Below are 21,190 nucleotides of genomic sequence, written 5' to 3' on the forward strand. Positions count from 1 at the left end.
CAGGACTATGGCAAGCTTAGAGCAAGTGACTCTTGGAAAAATAAAGCTTCCATGGCCACATAATTATGCAGATGCAATGCAGCTAGAGCTCCCAGTTTCTCAGGAGAAGATAGAAGTTTGAAAATTTAAAATCAGGCTTATTGAAGTAAAATTGACAAAATGTAAGTCAATTTTAGTTAATAGATAAAACTTAATAGATAGTATTAAGTTTTGGCCTGCAGATACCTCCATGAAGCCATCACCACTGACAATATAATGAACATATCCCTAACCTTGTATTGCGCTTAACTCTCTCCAAAATGAGACAATCACTGATTGCCTTTATGATGCTGTAGAATACTTTTCATTTTGCATTTTGAAGATTTTAATATAAATAGAGCATGCAGTATGCATTCTTCTTTTGTGTCGTTTGATTCATTCAGTGTAATTATTTTGAAATCTATCCATGTAACAGGACTTAGCATTAGATCATTTCTTTTTATTGCTAGGTAGCATTTCATTGTAATAAAATATATTTTTAAAGGTTTTATTAATTTATTCATGAGAGACACAGAGAGGCAGAGACATAGGCAGAGGGAAAAGCAGCCTCCCTGTGAGGAGCCCAATGTGGGACTTGATTCCAGGACCACAGGATTACATCCTGAGCCAAAGACAGATGCTCAAACACTGAGCCACTCAGGCATCCCTCATTGTAATAAAATATTAAAGTTTGTTTATGCATTCACCTTTTGAGGGATATTTGTTTGTTTCTAGTTTTTAACTATTAAAAAAATAAAGCTGTTTGAAAATGTGTAAACATATGTTATGAATAGATTTAATTTTTAAGATAATTTTTCTGACGCCAGTGTATAAAAGTTCCAGTCTTCTTATCCTCCTAACACTTTGTAAGTTGTCTTTTAAGTTTGTGTAATTCTTACATATGTGTAGTGTAGTGGTTTTATTTTGCATTTCTCTGATGATTAATGGTTTCAAGAATCTTTCATGCACTGTCCATGTATCTTTTTTAGTTAAGTGTTTATTTTGCCCATTTTTATTGTTTTTGTGTTTTGTATTTATATAAGTTTTTATAGTTTTATATTTTACATTCAGGTCATCTTACATTTTTGAGGTAATTTTTAATATGGTAGAAGAAGTTATAGACCTAAGTTTATTATTTTGCATACGGATATCAGTGGTTCCTGCACCATTTTTTGAAAGCACTATCCTTTCTTTACTACAAAATTGCATTTGCACCTTTAGTAAAATTGAGCTATCCATATGGATGTTGATCAGTCTATTTCTAGATTGCTCTAATTATCTATTTATCAATATGTGTGCCAATACCACACAGTCAGGATTACTGCAATTTTACATTATTATCAGTCTTAAAATTAGATTTAGTCTCTCAACTTTTTTTTTCAGTTATTTTGTCTATTTAGAACCTTTGAATTATTTCCAAATGAATTTTAGAATCTGCTATCATTTTTCACACAAAAAGAAACCTGATACAGTTTTGATTGTCCTATTGCCCTGGCTAAGATTTCTAATATGATACCAAGTAGAAGTGATAGAAGCACACATCCTTGGCCTTATTCTGTCTTAGATGGAACACATTCCTTTCTTGATTAACTATGGAATGAGCTGTAGGCTTTTGGTAGATGCCATTTATCCAGTTGAGACCGTCATCTTTTATTTCCAGTATGTGCAGTTTTGATCAGAAACAGATGTTGTAGTTTGTCTAGTGCTTTTACTGCATTTTTTAGATGATTGTATGATTCTGAATGTTATTTTTAATTACTTTGAAGATATTTCTCCATCATATCTGTGTTTACCTGTTTTTCTTGCATCGTTTCTCTCATCTGTCACTCTGTGCAGGTCTTTTTCCTTCCTAGTTGCTATTAAGACGATGTTTTCTTTATCAGTTGCACAGTACGACTATGTTGTACCATGACGAGGTTTTCTTTGTGCTTCTTGTGTGTCGGATTTATTGAATCAATTGGGTCTGTGAGTCTGCAGTTTTCTTCAAATTTGGAAACATTTTGGCTATTTCCCTAAATATTCTTTCTCCTTTTACCTTTTGGAGCTCCCACTAATACATATATTAGACCTTCTGAGTTGTTCCACAACCCACTGATGGTATGTTTATTTATTTTTATTATTATTATTATTATTTTTTAATTTTTATTTATGATAGTCACACACAGAGAGAGAGAGAGGCAGAGACACAGGCAGAGGGAGAAGCAGGCTCCATGCACTGGGAGCCCGACGTGGGACTCGATCCCAGGTCTCCAGGATCATGCCCTGGGCCAAAGGCAGGCACCAAACCGCTGCGCCACCCAGGGACCCTTTATTTTTATTATTTATCTCTCTCTTTCCTTTTTTTCTGTGTTTCACTTTGGATTATTTCTATTGGTATGTGTTTCAATCCATTTACCTTTTCCTCTGTCATGTCTAATGTGTTTTTAATCCAAGATAATGTATTTTTTATCTCAGATGTTTCAGTTTCCATCTCAGGAAATTCAAGTTAGGTCTTTGTATCTTCTGTGTCTCTACTTAACATTTTTTTTAAATTAAGACTTCATTTTCTTAGAGAAGTTTTAAGTTCACACAGAAATCGAGGGGAAGGTGTAGTGATTTCCTCAGCACTTTCCAACCTCCCACATATCCATAGCCTCCCGTTATTACTAACATCTCCCCCCACCACTATAGCGGTATGTTGTTTTTATAATTGATAAACCTACACTGACATTATCACCCAAAGACCATGTTTAATTATGGTTACTGTTGGTGGTTTATATTTTATGGGTATGGACAAATAATGATATATGTCCATCATTATGGTATCCTACAGAGTATTTTGCCTTAAAAATCATATATTACACCTATTCATTCCCGCTTCTCCCTGAATCTCTGACAACCACTGATCTTTCTATTGTCTCTGTAGTTTTGTCTTTTGAAGAACATCATACCGTTGGAATTATACAGTGTATAACCTTTTCATTTTGGCTTTTTTCCTTAGTAATATGCATTAAGTTTCTTCCTTGTCTTTTATCTGGCTTGATAGTTCATTTCTTTTTAGTACTGAATAATGTTCTGTTGTCTAGATATGTCACAGTTTATTTATCTATTGACCTACTGAAGAACATCTTAGTTGCTTCCAAGTTTTGGCAATTAAGCATAAAGCTGCTATAAACATCCATATGCAAGTTTTTGTGTGAACATAAATTTTCAATTTCTTTGGGTAAATGCCAAGAAACATAATTGCTGAATTGTATGGTAAAAGTTTATTTTGCTTTGTAAGAAACTGTCAAACTGTCTTTTAAAGCGGCTGTACCACTTTGAGTTCCCCCTAGCAATGAATGAGAATTCCTGTTGCTCTGAATCCTCTTTAGCATTTGGTATTGTCTGTGTTCTAGATTTTGACCATTCTAAGAGGTGCGTAGTGGTGTATTGTTTTAATTGGCATTTCCCTGAAGACATTTGATGTGTAGCGTCTTTTCAAATACTCAATAGCCGTCTGTATGTCTTCTTCAGTGAGGTTTTCAAGAAGAATTTTTTTAGAAGGTTTTTTTTTTCTTGTTGAGTTGCAAGTCTTTTGAATGTTTTGGATAACAGTCCTTTATTACTGTGCCTTTTGAAAATGTATTCTCCCCATCTGTGACTTGTCTTCTTATTCCCTTGACACTTTCTCTACCTTGCTTTTTGGACACATGCAAAACTTGTAACTGTTTTGATGTCCTTGACTGCCAATTCTAATATCTGGGTCACTTTTGACTGATAAGTTTTTCTCTTCGTTATGTGTCATATTTTCCTGCTGCTTCACATGCCTGGTATTTTATACTGGATGCCAGACATTGCAAATATCACCTGATTAGTTGACGGGTATTATTAGCATCCTATAAACATTATTGATCATTGCTCTGAAACATAGTTAAATTACATGGAAACAGTTTGGTTTTTGGATTTTGGATGTTGCTTTTAGGATTTGTTGAGTGGAAATGAAATAGTGCTCAGCTTCGCACTGATTCTTCCTCAACACCGAAGCAAGATCTGCTGTGTATTATTCTGCCTTCTGACTCACAAATGATACATTTTTCAGGTCTTCCAGGTAGAAGCAAGCACGATTTCTGGTCTTTGTGAGCACAGAGCACTTCTGAATCTAATCCTTTTGATGCATCTTCACCAGGTCTTGAGGCGTTTCAGTGTGTGCGCTTACCATGACTCGCTTGCTTGCTCAAGAGGAACCCTCTGCAGATTGTCAAAGTTTTCCTTCTGTTCAGTTATCTTCTTTTTGACATTATGCCTTTGGCCTTTAGCTGCCTGGGTCTTCCTGGATTTTGGCTCTGTCTTACCATCCAGAGTCCAGTGGACTCCACCTGAATTCCTTTTCCTTGGACAGTGGCCCGGAAACTACCTCAAGGCAGTTAGCTGAAGTAATCATAATGCTCACCTTGTTTTTTGTTTGTTTGTTTGTTTGTTTGTTTGTTTCCCTGGGATCAGTGTCCTTCCTTGACAGACCTCCAGTATACTAAAAGCATATACTTTGCTCACTTCGAGATTTTTCATGTGGGAGGATATTTCCAGTCCATTATTGTCTGTGGACTACAATTAGAAAGTCTGAAAAATCTGAATGTAATAAAATGAAATAAAACAATATGAGAACCATACAAGGTATGTCAAGCAACATCCAGCTTCTAGAGATGTTTGATCCATAGGTTGCCAGTTACTTGTGTTTAGATAAAACATCCATCCAAAGGGACACAGTAGCAGAAATACTTTAAAATTTTAATCCTGTAAAGGGTTCCTTTGAGAAATCAGCTGAATAATGAGAAGTGTATGTATGTGAGGAAACCACCCACGAACAAGGTAGGGGCCACCCAAAAGATCTAGGTATGACAGTACCTGGGGCTCATCTAGGTCACAAATAGTATTTATTCCCACCAAACAAGATAGAAAGCCTTATAATTATTAGGACAAGTACACAAGAGTATAGTGGAATGGATGGCTAAAATAGGGATTATCTGTATTTTGGGGCAGTTTTCATATAATTTACCATATGCCTCTGTTTTTCTTTTGACAGCAGACATTATCTACAATGGCAATGACAATATATCTATTTTTTAAGTAACACTGTTTTCAAGGAAAAAGAAATTCAAATTCAAACCCATTGTGCTCTGCTGTTCATGTAAAATATATATATATAATTTGCATAATTTTTGCACAATATTTTTTACTTACTGACAAAATATGTGTGACTGTTAAGTTACACTCAACATATTTTCTATTTATCCCCTCTAGAATACCAAAAACAAATGCCTAAATTTTAACAGTAACTCTTTTTGTTGTCAGTTTCTAGAACTCTGATTCCATTCTTAATATTGAGATTCTACATCACTGGTTCCAGAAATACTATTTTGAATCTACCTTGAATGCTTTCATTTTACCATGAAATGGCATGAGAATTGAGAATTTATCTTCTTTTATAAGGATTTTTCTTTGCAGGAGAAAATGAGTTCATGGTGAATTTATGTGCAGATTTTGAAAAATGCATACATGTCATACATGAACTCACCCGTGCCTCCCACTACCTTGACAGTTCTGCCCTGTGAGCTGGAGTGTAAAACAGTATCCTGACATTCTGAAAATAAGTTATATTATTAATAGTATAACTATAGTTTGCATTTTGGTGAATTAAATTCTGATCTTTAGTTTTTCCAATATGAAAAATTGGGATAATGATGCATACTTCACACGATTGTTATATTGAGATAATATATATAGATTTCATAGTACTTGGTAAGCATTAAAAATGGGAGAATTATTATTAGCATTAGTAACATGATGACATCCTTTGTGGTAAGATTTAGGACTTTACAGAAAACATGGTGGTGATGTTTTCATGTTAAAAAAAAGTTCTAATCTGAATAGTGAGGTCAAGAAAAGACTAATGAACAAAGATGCTCTAATAGGAAAGTATTACTGAAATAAGAATTACAGAACTGAAATTGGCACAGGATCTGAGAGATTGCGTTATTCAACTCCTTCATTTTACTGATAAAACACTTGAATCTCAGGTAGGTTGTAGGAGAGCTGAGACTATAAAGCATCCCCTATTCTGAAGCCACAAAGAAGATGCAAATAAAAATAAAGAAGGATTTTTTTTCCAACACCTAAAATATCATCTTAGAAAAAATGCTGTGACCTGAACAAAGCAGGCAGTTGCAAAGCTATAAGATGAAAATTCAAATGAAATATTTAAAAATTTTTGAAAGCCTAATAATCACCCCATTAATGGCAATTTGATATCCTCAAAAGATTAATGCTAAGTCATTTCACTTTTAATTTTACCTCTCTTAACATAAGTTAAAAAAAAAAAAAAAGAAAACCTTTGACATTTTCATCTTCAAAAGACCAAGATGTTGTGTGATTTTAAGAATGGGGCACTCTGGAGAGTGTTTGCCAAGAACAAAGATGTGACCATTTGCGCTCTGGCAGAAATATGGGTTAAGAGGGGTTGTAAACACACATAACTTTTAAAGCATCATATGTGTATTAATTAAGGTATATGAAAGTGCTTTGAAATGATAAAGTATTAAATAAATCTAAGGTACTTGTTATTTTTGATCCTAGTAAATTATATATTTGATCATTTCATAATTATGACATTTGATTTTATTTTCCTATGCTATAGTTAATGAAATGGTTATCATAAACCATTGCCTCAGGAGGAAAAGGAGTAAATTTCTTCCAGTGAGTTTTAGAGAGAAAATAGCAATATAGTCTGTCTATTTGAATGAGAAATTTTGGAGCTAGGAAGTTTACATTTATATGATGTAGATACTATTCTTTCTAGAAGACCATATAGTTGATGGTACTTTGTTTTTGCTAACTTATGAAATAAAACCTTCATGCTGATTCTCTCCTAGAGGGAATCTGGTAGGCATGCATTATTTCTTTATTTTTTTTAAGATTTACTTAAATTCCAATTAGTTAATATACAGCATAGTATTAGTTTCAGGTGTACAGCATAGTGATTCAATACTTCTATGTGATGCCTAGTATTCATCATAGCAATTGCCTTCCTTAATCCCTATCACCTGTTTTACCCATCCCCCCCATCCATCTCCCCTCTAGTAACCATCAGTTTGTTCTCTGTAGTTAAGAGTCTGTTTCTTGGTTTGCCTCTCTTGCTCTCTCCCTTTGTTCATTTGTTTCATTTCTTAAATCTCACATACGAGTGAAATCATGGTATCTGTCTTTTCTCTGACTGATTTATTTTGCTTAGTGTAATACTCTCGCTCCATCCATGTCATTGTAAATGGCAAGATTTCATTCTTTTTTGTGGCTGAGTAATATTTCAGTCTACTATGTGTATGTATATGTATACATCTTCTTTATCCATTCACTAGTCAATGGACCGTTGGGCTATTTCCATAATTCAGCGATTGTAGATAATGCTTCTAAATATCAGGGTACATGTACCCTTTTGAGTTAGTACTGTTGTATTCTTTTGGTAAATACCTAGTAGTGCTATTGCTGGATCGTAGGATAATTGTGTTTTTAACTTTTTGAGGAACCTCCATACTATTTTCCAGAATGGTTTTACTAGTTTGTATTCCCAACAGGGCAAGAGGGTGTCCCTCTGTTAATTATATTTTTAATTTGCATTAAAGAATTATTTTAATAACAAAGGCTAGTCAATGCAATACCTATAAGAGTACAGACATACTCTCATTTATTTATGGTGGTATTGAATAGCCACAGCAGTGGTGTTTAAACACCTTACTTATGTAATTGACTGGACAACCACCTCCACTTGCTTTGTGGGTATCAATTAAATTCTACCCACATTTCCTGAGGGCCCATTTTATGCAAATCCCTGTACTTACAAAGTCCATGGAAAGTACTGACTTGAAGAGCGACTTCACATTATACTAATAAGCTTTTTGGCCTACTAGTTTATAAACTTAAGTTCCATTACTTTTCTGGATTGACATGTTTTTTGACCTCCAGAAAACCTTTTAGCCTCTGTGAATCTGTCTCACAGTGGGCAGTGCAGGGAAAATAATTACTCTCCACTTTGACTCAATAAAATTTTTATTAAGTGGCAGTATACATGCAAACTCTTAACATATAAGCACCAGAAACTTGTAAAATTGTTGTTTATAGAAACATAATTGCATTGGCCCTTTCGAAGAATGTTGCCCATGTTTAATTCACAGCTAACCAAATGCATGGCACACACAGAGCCAGGCCCATGGCTCTCGACCATGCTGTGTGCTGTTCAGCCTAGGACTGAGCACGAATTAAGCATAAACTAAACTCTATAGGAGATAGCTTATTTAAATACTGTAACTAAATTCTAATATCTCCTAGTGTAGCAGATTAATATTTTAAAATGACAGCCTGAATGTAATCAAGTGATTTGATTTATTGCCTAGATTACTAGCATAGGCCTTTTCTGGGTTACATGGAAAGGAAGTATTTCCTCAGTTGTCTGAGCTAGATTACAAGGATGGTATTAGCATCAGAAAGTCATTTGTCAGGAAGATTGTTCCACAATTGTCTAGAGCAAGGAGTTTAGTCACACTTTGTGGGGTTAGAATATGTTTACTAATCATTGTCTACATTATGAATATGCCTGGCAATGGGGAGATATAATAACCAATACAGCCTTTCACTTAGTAAATGAGATTGAGCCATTATACATCCCCACACAGCAGAACCAGTAGAATAGAAGAAATTTACTTTATCACTGCTTCATCCCAGAAAAAAAAGCTGTCTTATTACAAGGAGAGGAAGGGTATATGGAAGGAGGTCTGGGCTGAATTAACTAAACTTATGGCCCCCAAAGAGAATTGATTGCCAGTAAACAAATCGTAAAATTTCAGATCAGCACATATCCTAGGAGATGGCATTGTGATGTTCCATAGGCCAAGCTACGGAAGGCCTTTTACTTAGTTTCAAAGTGAGAATTAAATAAAATTTAAATAAAACTCCCAAATTTTGAGGGAGCAGTTAGATTACAAACAGCAAACCTTTGGGGCAATGAGAACTATTCTGTAAGGATGCCACTTGGTGGGAAGAAAAAAAACAAACACATTTAAACTGGACCATGGAAAAGGGATTTTTACGTGGACACAGAAAGTCCTTGCAAGAATCCAAGAAAAAGTAAATAAGAACTCTAAAATGGCAGAAATTAGGCCCTGTCATTCCTCTCTATTTTTCTCTGACAGTTTGTTCATCTGTATCTGTTTTTCCCTTTCTCTCGTTCTTATTTCTCCTCTCCCTCTCTTTCTCCTATCATTTGATCTCTCCTGCCCTCCTTCCTAGTGCTCTTTCTTCTTCCCTCTCTCCTCCATACTCTGGTTTGATTCCTGATCATTACTAGTAACTTTGCATATCACTAGTCCCCATGTGGCCCATAATAGATAGCCTCAGTCCTGTGACCATATGTCTTTCAACTCTAGCATCACAGATTTCTGCCAGGAAGATTCTCTGAATTTTAACCTGTTCTTCCAGTTCATCCTTATAAAGTACCAGGCAGGCTGTGATAAGAACACCTTACACCTATACCCATCAGTTGTGCTTTGTGTGAGAAAAGGAGAGGAGGGAAATCCTGGTGGTCTTCTGGTGACTTATTTGACCCTATAGGTCAAAGCAGTTGTCTCTGAGTGGAATATATCTAGTCAAGGCACTAAAATGATCTGGATCTGTCCAGCATTCTCAAGACACAAATCTTAAAATTCTAAACAGCCTCTGTTTGGTTCATCCTCCCACCTCTTGGGTATACCACATGTGTGGACAACCATTTCAAAGGCAGGAAAAGGAGATCAATATGCTAGTCCTATATCTAGCCAAACTGGAATTTTACAGATCTCCAGTGACCCAGAAAAATAAAGTGTAAAATCCAATTTTCTGGCCTTTTTTTTTTTTAGTACTAGTTCTATCTTTAGAATAATAATTCATTTGGCAAATATTTATTTGTGAGACAGTCTTCTATGTGCTACAGACACTGAGGTAATTATGAAAGATGATTGCTTCCCTTTACAGAGCTGTGGGGGTTTTTGTTTTCTGATTTTTCCTAATTGTAGTAGAAATGTTGCTTGAGGCTTCTATCATCAGCTGGGGAGGGAGATCCAATCCCCAGAAATTAGGAGAGGGAGGGGCAGTTCAGCTTGGTGCTGCCATCTTGGCTGGGCTTGACAATAGGATAGCTATTTATTTCTATATAGAGGGTGTTTAAAGCATATAACATTTGCATGATGAGCAAAAGAAGTTCTAGATAGGCAAGTGCCTTATTGAAGAAATATAAATGTCTAGGAAGGAAAGTCTAAAACCCAAATAATTGCAAATATCATAATTATAGGCACTGATATTTGTGTGACTATTTATAGTACCTCAATTCCGATCACATGTATTATACTTCACAGTGCTTCACAAAGCATTGTTGCTGTCATTGACAGATGAGAAAGTTCAAGCTCAGGGAGGTCAACAGATTGTTTCTAAAGAATTCATCCAACAAATAAAGCAAAGAAGCAGGACTAATTTTTTCTATTGGCACAGTAAAGGCTCTTTCCACACAAATTCACCCACTAGTGCCACTTGTTCAAACCAACCACCCAAAGAGAACCATGGCAAAGTCAGTACAAAACAACCCCACTTGAGAAAAAGGTTAAATGGAGGCAAGAAGCTATTGAAAATAAACAACTGACCTTCAGCTTCTAGAAATGAAACATACGATATGTAAAACAAAAAGTACACTAGTTAGGAGTGACAACAGATTAGATATTGCAGAAGAAAAGATAATTAAAGATATAATATTAGAAAAATATGAAATGTAGATAATTTTTTAAAAAAGAATACAGACCACTTCAAGCATGTAATTGAAGTCTTATAAAGGAGAAAAATGAAGGATGAGTACAGAAAAAATATAAAATATTTGAGCAGATAATAGCCTTTTTTTGCAAGTTTTATCAAAATTAGAAACCCACAGACTCAAGAAGCTTTAACTTCAAGCATAAGAAAGTGGAAAAAATGACACCAAGGTACATCATCATCATGCTCAAAACCGAGGAAGAAGAGAAGGTTGTGAAAGCTTTAAGAGAAAAAGGAACAATATATACAGAGTAAAACAAGATGGCTGCAGACTTTCATAAGAAATGATATTAGCAATAATATAGTTGGACAACTTCTTTAAATTGTTGAAACAAAAACTGTCAGACTAGAATTCTATACTTAGGGGAAATACTTTCAAAATTTAAGGCAACAAAATAATTTTTAACAAATTAATTTTTAAGGCAAAAAGATGCTTTTTCATACATAAGTTGAAAGAATTCCTTTCCTTCTGAACTGCAGTATAAGAAATGTCAATGAAAGTCTCTTAAACAGAAGAAAAGTGATACCAGAGGAAAATGTAGATTTATATAAATGAATAAAAAGAAATGAAGAACATTGGCGATACTACTATCTACATTAACAAATAAAATAAACTATTATTTTGATTTATTTCAAAGATTACTCAATATTTTAAACACAATAACAACTAGTCCTTATGTAATAACTAAAAAAAAAGTAACAATTGCAGAAAGGTCTGGAGGACAGTCCTGGAAATATACTGTTGTAAGGTTCTTATACTGTGCACAAAGGAAATGATATTGTTTGTAGATTATGACAGTTTAAAGCTGTGTACTATAAAAAAGATGTGTACTATAAACACTAATCACTAAAAACAAAAATATCATAGCAACAAAATAGATAAATTTTAATTATTAAAAAATACTCAATAAATCCAAAACAGAAAAAAAGATAAAGGAGGTTTAAAAAAACAAACAGGGAAATTAAATAATAGCAAGATGATAGATTAAAACCTAAACACATCAATAATCACATTCAATGTAGAAAGTCTAATACCAGGTTTAAAAGGCAGAGATGATCATATTGAACAAAAATACAAGATCCAACAATATCCAGCCTACAAGAAATAAGAAGACACAAGTAGGTCTATTACTTATAGGTCTGCTACTTAGAACACTTCACCAAGAACAACAGGGCTCCCATTAATTAATTTGAGGTGCACACAAAACATTTGCATTGACGGCAAAATAACATATGAAAGCATATTCAGTGTCATTAATCATTTAGGAAGGCAAAACTACAATGAAACACCATTCCATAATTAGTAGGATAAGTTATTTGTCTCTTTTTTCTTCTCTGCATTTTTTTCTTGTACCAATCATTATATCTGATATACTTTGAATTATATCTCATTTTGTTATTTCAGTAGTTGCTTTAGGATAGTATTGTATATATCATAAAATTATCACAGTCAACTTATCAGTGATATTATACTTCACACATAGTATTAAAACTTCTGGTTGTCCCCTTTAGACTTTTATGCTTTTATTGCCAGGTATTGGCAAGGAACACTATGGCAGGTTAAGAATATAAGCTGGTAAAACCACTTCAGAAACCTGCTGGTCTCTTAAAAAGAAAATATGTGCCTATATGAAGATATATAACAGATTGCTTTGCAATAGATAAAGACTGAGCACCCAAATGTTCATCAGTATGTAAATAGATAGGCAGGTTCTGGCATATGGATAGTACTACTCAGTAGTAGAAAGAAATGAAATATTGGTATGTACAACATGAGTAGATCTTAAGCTAAGTGAAGGAATATATAGTTTACGTCTTAAACTAAGTGAAGCTAAGTGAAGGAAGTATATAGTTTACGTCCATTTATATAAAATTATAGAAAAAGAAAATAACAAACTAACAGTAAACTAAAAATGTAATATATCAGATCAGTGGTTGCCTGGGGAATGAGAAAGGGAAAGGATAAGAGGAAGTGATTGCAAAAAGTCCAAGTAAACTTTGGGAGGTGATTGATAGGTTAATTATATTGATTGTGGTGGTGCTTACATGGATGAATATGTGTGCTCAGACCTGGTAAATTACACATTTTAAATATATGCAGTTATTTATATGCCAGTTATACCTCAATAAACTAAGTAAAACGTCATTGAAAAAAGTTGATTTCCTCACTCTATTAACGGTACTACATTAATTATGCGTTTACACTTATAAACTCGTGATACAGAATTGCTTTTATAAGATGACGATGTTGGTGATGACAACCACAGCAGTGGTGTTGTCCATGACCTCTATCATTACCACCCCTTGTGTTCTGTCAGTATTACAATGTTCTACACATTTAATAGCATTAAAATTCTAAAGAAACTCAATGTCATAGACATTTCTAACTTCACATTTGCAGCCAAAAAAATGAGTCTCAGACTTTCCTAAAGTTATAGGTTTGGTATAAACCCTAGCCTCTGCCACATTCTTTAAGTACTTGACTCTAACTAGAGTCTGCTGGAGGGGCTCATTAGTACGTAATAGTGTTGTAAATTTTTCATTGCCTATTGATTTGTATATATAATAAGGCGTTACTCAAAAGAATGTGACATCTACCTTCACTGATGTTTTTTTGCCCCAGTAGTTACACAACATTTTAGGTGTCTTTTGTTTTATTCCATAATGATTTTCATGTCTTTTATGTACATTAGTGTTGTACTAAGTTTTGAGCTTTTTGAGGGAGAGAACCTCCTAAAATAATGTTCGGTAAAAAGTTAGCGTAGAACTATATTTAATAATTATTTTTTAAAATTTGTAAAGTTAATTTCTACCAGTGAAAATGTCTTTTATAAACTTTATTTTTCATTTCCACTATTGTTTAGCCCGGTTTCTCCCTTCTTTCTATTCCTTCAATGACATTTTTTTCTCCAAGAAATTCCAACAACAGATCTTTCTTTTCTGTGTATGCTACTAGAGCATCATTTGGTGAACTCAAACATTTATTTTTTATTAGCATCTGTAGTATCTGTTTTCCTGCCTGATGAAAGTTCTATAGATGCCTTTAGTCTTCATGATAGGCTTGTGGGTTTTTTTTTTTCAGTTATATTTCTACCTGAAAAACTTTGCTTCTTTTGATTAGAATTGGACCTGAAGGGACAAAAAGGACAAAATGTATTTTGATTTGGTTAAAGCACTAAAATAAGCAGTAAATGTAACCTCTTGAGCATTTTTATTATGATAAGATTGTGTCATCCTTTTTCACTTTGTCCACATAGTACTAAGGATAAAACTCAGGTCAAATCAATCAAATTTAGTAGATCTTGAAGATCTCTCTGGCTTCCTCAATTTCATTATTAAATTATTTGGTATTTAATTTGCCCTCCCATACCATTTGTCAGTATCTTGATTAATAATCTGGCAAGTTTTTGTGAATGCACTAGTTGTCATTGTTCTAATGTAATGGAATTTCATTCTTTTTTTTTAAGATTTTATTTATTTGAGAAAAAGAGCGAGAGAGAGAGAGCGCACGAGTGGGGGGGAGGGGCAGAGGGAGAGAGAGAAGCAGGTGCCACACTGAGCAAGGAGCCTAACCCTGGGATCATGACCTGAGCTGAAGACGGACCCTTAACTGACTGAGCCACCCAGGTGCTCCTCTAATGGAATGTCTTGTACTTGCCAAGTACAAACTAGGACACAGACAAAACTTGGTTATATAAAATTGGTTATTAGTAGGTTGAGTCATATGAAATTGCTGATATTCAACTCTGCTGACCTATAGAAATGGCAACTTCATATGATTCAATTTAAAATAATATTTTCCATTAAAATTTTACCTGAATGATCAATCTTAACTTTTTATCTGGTCGATAGTGGTTGTTTTGTACTTTTTCTGCTAATCTAAATTATGTGCACAGTTGATCAAATTGAGTTGTTTTATATTTATTACTCAGACTTTGGAAAGTTTGAAAACAGTCAGATGCTTGGCTCAATTTTTCTTCTAGCTTTTTGTAATTACATAAATTCCACTTAGTTTCAAGACACTTGAGTTTTCATTTTAGTGATAAAGGTTAGCTAGTGTAGATGCCAAAATATCGTGGATGCTGTCAGGTGTTTTGTTTGTGCAATAGCATGGTATTTTATTTTTCTTTTTGGATTTCATCTCTTGACATTTTCTGTATTATCCAGCTCAAAAGGGTTCCAGAGAGGACTGCAGTATAATCAATGTTAGTATTTATGAATTCTTAAACCTGGTTACTCCATTCCAGATAATTGATTGAAGCTTAGATTTAAGTAGAAAAGTTAATTGGAATGTAAGATTTCCTAACATCTCTTCTCTTTTTTAACAATTCCTTGGTGATCACTGCAAAAGTCTTCCATAAGCTGTGCTGTATTGCTGATATTTGGAATGAGAGGTCTGTTAGCTAGTATCATTTACCTTTATGATTGTTATTACTACCTGAGGATAGTGTTCAGATAAAGTCTGATCAGACAGTTGTTGTAACTGCAACATGTTACTGACATTTTCATCATTGCTTTAAAGTTTTTTGGGAGTACAGCAACTCTTCTCTTCTAGCAAAGAGTAAGGGAGAATCTAAGAGAAAGGCAAGTTAGGTGCCATAGAAACTATGATGACTGATTCTGTTATCTTCCCAGAGATAAATTCTGGCTATTTAGTTGAATCCTTTTTCTCTGTCCAGAAGTAGTCATAAGCTCTTAAGGGATTTCTTCAATATGCAGGAGGGAGGGGGAGATAAGGTGGGTGTAGAAAAAGACACTTTTTATTAGTTCTTTGTCTTTGTCTTTTTCTTCCTTTTCAGATGGACTAGTATGGGAAGGAGGAATGCAATGCACAAATACTGTATATACACATTTCATTTAATGTATAATATAAATATGCTCCTTAAAGTCAATATAATATAAAAAGGTAGGTTTCACCTATCTGATTAGCAAAGATTTAAAAGTGACGATACTCAGCGTTTGTGAGAGTATAGAAAGAGTTACAAGTGTAAACACATACATGCTTTCTGGAGGATATTTTAGTAATACAGGAGTGATTTATGTGTATCTATATGCAGATGTGTATGTGATTAATATACACACCTTCCAACCTAGAAAATGCACTCTTAATAATTTGTCAGACTAAACTATTTTTTACAAGTTCATGAAAATATACATACAAAGTGTTCTGTGTAGTGCAGTAACAGTAGACGAGAAACTACGTAAATGCCCATATACTATCTATAGGGGTGCATAAACTGAATAGATTAGGGCACATCCATATAATGCAGTATATCACATCACTAAAAAGAATGCAATCATGTGTGTATGTCTAGATGTACATGATATATTAAGTTTGAGAGTCAAGATGCCAAATGGTATGTATAGTATAATCCCACGTTTGTAACAATTCAAGTTAGATACACTTATATAGAGAAAATAATGTGCCAGATCTTTTAAAAGTAAACACTAATAGTAAATAATGTTTGCATTAAAATACTGACAATGACATTTAATAAGTAATATACTGAATACAAATATATAATAACATGAATTGTGTTCATTGCAGTGAAAATTGGTAAAGGGGTACTCAATCTTTTCTTAAAAGTCTGTAAAGCATCTATCTACTTATAAAGAATGACTATAGAGGGGATCCCTGGGTGGCTCAGCGGTTTAGCGCCTGCCTTTGGCCCAGGGCGCGATCCTGGAGTCCTGGGATCGAGTCCCACATCGGGCTCCTGGCATGGAGCCTGCTTCTCCCTCCTCCTGTGTCTCTGCCTCTCTCTCTCTGTCTCTCTCTCTATGTCTATCATGAATAAATGAATAAAATCTTTAAAAAAAAAAGAATGACTATAGAATATTAGTGATGATAAAAATGGTTCATATTTATAAAGCACTATTATTTTTTCCAAAGTATTTTTTCTTTTTTTTCAAAGTATTTTTATATCATAATTTTCTTTACAAATCATTCATTGTGCTACCTAGTATAAAAATGTTTATCACTTCTTTTCCTGAAGTAAGAAAGTTGGATAACACTTAGAAAAATGCTTTTAGCATAAGAGTTTTAACTCTCAAGATGCAAATGCTAGGCCTCTCAGAGAAGATCAAAGAAGTTCTGAAAGGAGTAAGAATGAGAACCACAGAAGTACTTCTAGCTAAGTATGTAGTTTTACATATGTCTCTATGGTACTTTCTAACCTAAGTTTGGCATAAGTGCTGGCCTGTTTGCTCTTCCATTTATTCCCTGACGTTTACTCTGTATCTCAGGGCATTAAACTCCAAAGGTTACATTTCCCAGATGTTCTTGCTCACTAGGTTTAGATGTGAGAAGGCTCTTGGATAAGATCAGAGGTGGGAGGACAGGAGAAGCCTACTATTTTTTTTTTTTTTTACTTCTCTCTCTGCCTTGGACAGCACCACCATTATTTGAGCCTCCTCCATGATTCAAGCTCCTTTTGGATGGGACCCCCTCTCTGTAGTCCCTGTTCCTATCTGTCCTTTCCTATTGTGTAGCAGTGGCATCCTTGTCAGTGAACCTTTCTACACAGCTGGCGGGAATGCAAAATAGTGCAGCCACTATGGAAAACAGTATGGATTTTTCTTAACAAATTGAGAATAGAACTACCATACGATCCAGCAATCCCACTTCTGGGTATTTACCTTAAAATAAAAAATTGAAATCAGAATCTCAAAGATGTTATTAGAACTCTCATGTTCATTGTAGCATTTTGGTAGTAGCCAGGCTGTGGAAAGAACCTAAATGTCCATCAATAGGTGAATGAACAAAGGTGTAATATATACATGATGGAATATCATTCAAACTTATAAAAGAAGAAAATTTTGCAATATGTACCAACATGGATGAACTTTGAGAACATTATGCAAAGTGAAATAAGTTAGTTACACAAAGACATTGTTTGATTCCACTTAAATGAGGTATCCAAAGTAGTCAAATTCATAGAATCACACCCTAGAATGGTAGTTTCCAGGAGCTAGGAAGAGGAGGACTTGGCAAATTACTAAACAAGAGGCACAAGGTTTCAATTAAGCAAGAGAAATAAATTCTAGACATCTCTTCCACAACATTACACCTATAGACAACAATAGTATATACCATATGCTTAAAAATTTGTTACGGGTGTAAAACAAATTACAGAGCTACAGTAATGAAAATAGTATGACAGTGTCATAAAGACATATAGATTAACAGAATAGAGAGCCCCCAAATAAAACCTCACCTAAAACAGTATTTTTCTTTTTTTAAATTTTTAAAGATTAATTAATTAATTAATTAATTAATTTATCTATGATAGACATAGAGAGAGAGAGGGGGGCAGAGACACAGGAGGAGGGAGAAGCAGGCTCCATGCCGGGAGCCTGATGTGGGACTCGATCCCGGGACTCCAGGATTGCGCCCCGGGCCAAAGGCAGGTACTAAACCGCTGTGTGACCCAGGGATCCCTAAAACAGGAATTTTAATAATTGAATGAAATTTTATCACATTAGCATACATCAATTAATCAATTTCCTGTTTTGATAACTAGACTAAAATTTTTACTGTTTCCTGTATCTGCAGTAACTTGTTCTTTACTGTTAAAGGCAAATGATATTTATGTTTGAGTGATAAAGCTAGCTACATTAGTTAGCTATAATTAAAAACCTACTAAATGCCCACTACCCTTCTAAATGTTACATATGTAATCATTTTTAAAAGATAATTATTGCAATTCTAACTTTATAGATTTGAAATAGAGACTAAATGTAACTGCATAACTTGCCCAAAGTCATGCTGCTAGTAAGTGGCTCAAATAAAATTTGAATCAGGCAGATATTTTCCAAGCCTGTTCTATTACTCCATCATACCTGGTACACCTTACCCTTGAAAGTAAAATGAAAAGCATAGCTTTGGGACACCTGAGTGGCTCAGTCAGTTAAGTGTCTGGCTTCAGCTTAGGTCATGATCTCAGGGTTCTGGGATTGAGCCCTGTATCTGGCTCCCTGCTCAGCTTCTCCCTCTCCTTCTGCCCCTCTCCAACCTGTTTGTGCTTTCTTTCGGTCAAACAAAAAAGTCATTTTTTAAAAAGAAAAGAAAATGGCATAACTTCAATGAATCACAGATCTTGACTCTTAATACTTAAATTTTACTTTAGAGGTCATTGGCATACAACTTTTTTATTTCATGGACAAGTTTAAGAAGAAAAAAAATGCATGTCACCACTTAAAGTCTGACTTGGGAAAATAATGTCTTTATTCAAATGTCAAATAAATGTCAAACACACCAAATAGACTATTTCTCACTTCAAACAACTGGTTCAATTTCAGTTACCTAATTATACCATTAATTGGAACATGCATTTTTGTTACTATTTAATGAACAACAAAAAGAAGAGTGTGATTACTCTTATCTATAATATTTATTATTTTTTTATTTAAGTGTAGTTGACATGCAATGTTACATTAATTTCAGGGGTACGACATAGTGATTCAACAACTCTATATGTTATGCTATGCCCACCAGAAGTGTGGCTACCATCTGTCATCATACAATGCTATTACAATAGTATTGTACTGTACCTTTTGTTCCCGTGACTTCTTCATTCCATAACTGAAGCCTTAAACTCCCACTCCTCTTCCTCATTTGCTCGTCTTCCCGCACCCCTTTCCTCTAGCAGCCATCAGATCTCCGTATTTACATATCTGATTCTTGTTTGTTTATTCATTTGTTTTTTAGATTCCACATATGAGTAAAACCATATGGTATTTGTTTTCCTCAGTCCAATTTATTTCACTTAGCATAATACCCTCTACATCCATACATGTTATCTCAAATGGCATGATCTCATCCTTTTGTAGGACTATGTAATATTCCAGTGTTTGTGTGCGTGTGTGTGTGTGTGTACGTCTATATCTTCTTTTCCATTCGTCTATCATTGAATACTTAGGTTGTTTCCATATCTTGGCTATTATAAATAATGCTTCAGTGAACACAGGGGTACATATAGTTTTTTGAATTACTGTTTGTTTTCCTTGTGTACATACCCAGTAGTGGAATTATTGTATCATATGGTATTTCTATCTCTTATTTTTTGAGGAACCTACATACTGTTTTCCACAGTAGATGTACCAGTTTACATTCCCACCAACAGTACACAGGGTTCCTTTTTCTTCCATATCCTTGCCAACGCAAAATAGAAAGCTTTTGCATAGCAAAAGAAACTATCAACAAAAGCAACCTACTGATTGGGAGAAGATATTTGCACATAATATATCTGATAAGGGCTTATATCCAATATAAAGAATTTATAAACCTCTACACCAAAAAACTCCCACATGTTAAAAAAAAAAGTAAGCAGACTACTTGAATGGACAATTTTCCAAAGATGATCTGAAAATGGCCAACAGACACACAAGAAAGGTACTCAACATCCCTAATCATCAGGGAAATATAAATCAAAACCACAATGAGATATAGCTTGAACCTGTCAGAATGGCAAATCAAAAAGATAAGAAATAAGTATCGGTAAGAACATAGAGAGAAGAATGATGTGATATTTCCTTTATTTTTTTAATAAGCAATATTGAATATCTACTTGCTATAGGTACTAGGGATTGAAAAATGAAAAACAATAAAAACAAAACCAACTCCCAGGGAAGTTTCATTCAGAGGTGATATTTTATCTGGGTCTTGAAAGGCAGGTAAATGTTCATTTGGTGGAGGAGTAGGGAAAAGAAATCCTTGTCCTAAGAAACACAATGAAGAATGTGTCAGAGTTGAAAAAATATATGGTCAAATAAATGGTGAATAGAAACCACACACATCTTGCATACATGCTCTTACACACCTTATGCATATCTCCTGTTTTTGAGAGAGCCATTTGATCCTCCAGTTTTCTACCTGCTATTTTTATTTGAAATATATCTGAGATATAACACCATATGAGTTTAAGGTGTACAAAACCTCAATTTGATACCTTTATATATTGTAATATTACTATTGTGCCTCTATCATATCACGTAATTATTTCTTTTTTTGTGGTGGGAATAATTAAGATCTAGTCTCTCAGCATATTAGATGATTATTATAATCTTATCTATATTCACCATGCTGTGCATTAGCTCTGCAGGCCTTATATATCTACTAAGTGCAAGTGTTTGCCCTTAAACAAAACCTGTCCTGTTCTCTCAGCTCTAGCTTCTGATAGTCACCATTTTACTCTCTTTTTACTAGTTTGGTTTTGTAGACTCCACATATAAGTGATACTGTATAGATCTCCTAATCTCTGTCTTTGGAAGTGGTCTCTCATTTCACAGTAAAATGGACACTGACGTATTTGTCGAAAGGTTTTTTACCTTT

At 34.3% G+C, this 21,190-nt stretch overlaps 1 protein-coding gene across 1 annotated transcript in view; it reads left to right on the top strand.

Moving 5' to 3' along the window:
* Nucleotides 1–21,190, top strand: part of UNC13C (unc-13 homolog C) — a 540,818-nt gene that overhangs the window by 220,528 nt on the left and 299,100 nt on the right. The window lies entirely within an intron of this gene.

Source organism: Canis lupus, chromosome 30 (assembly GCF_003254725.2).
Source record: "Canis lupus dingo isolate Sandy chromosome 30, ASM325472v2, whole genome shotgun sequence".
Lineage (NCBI taxonomy): Eukaryota > Metazoa > Chordata > Mammalia > Carnivora > Canidae > Canis > Canis lupus.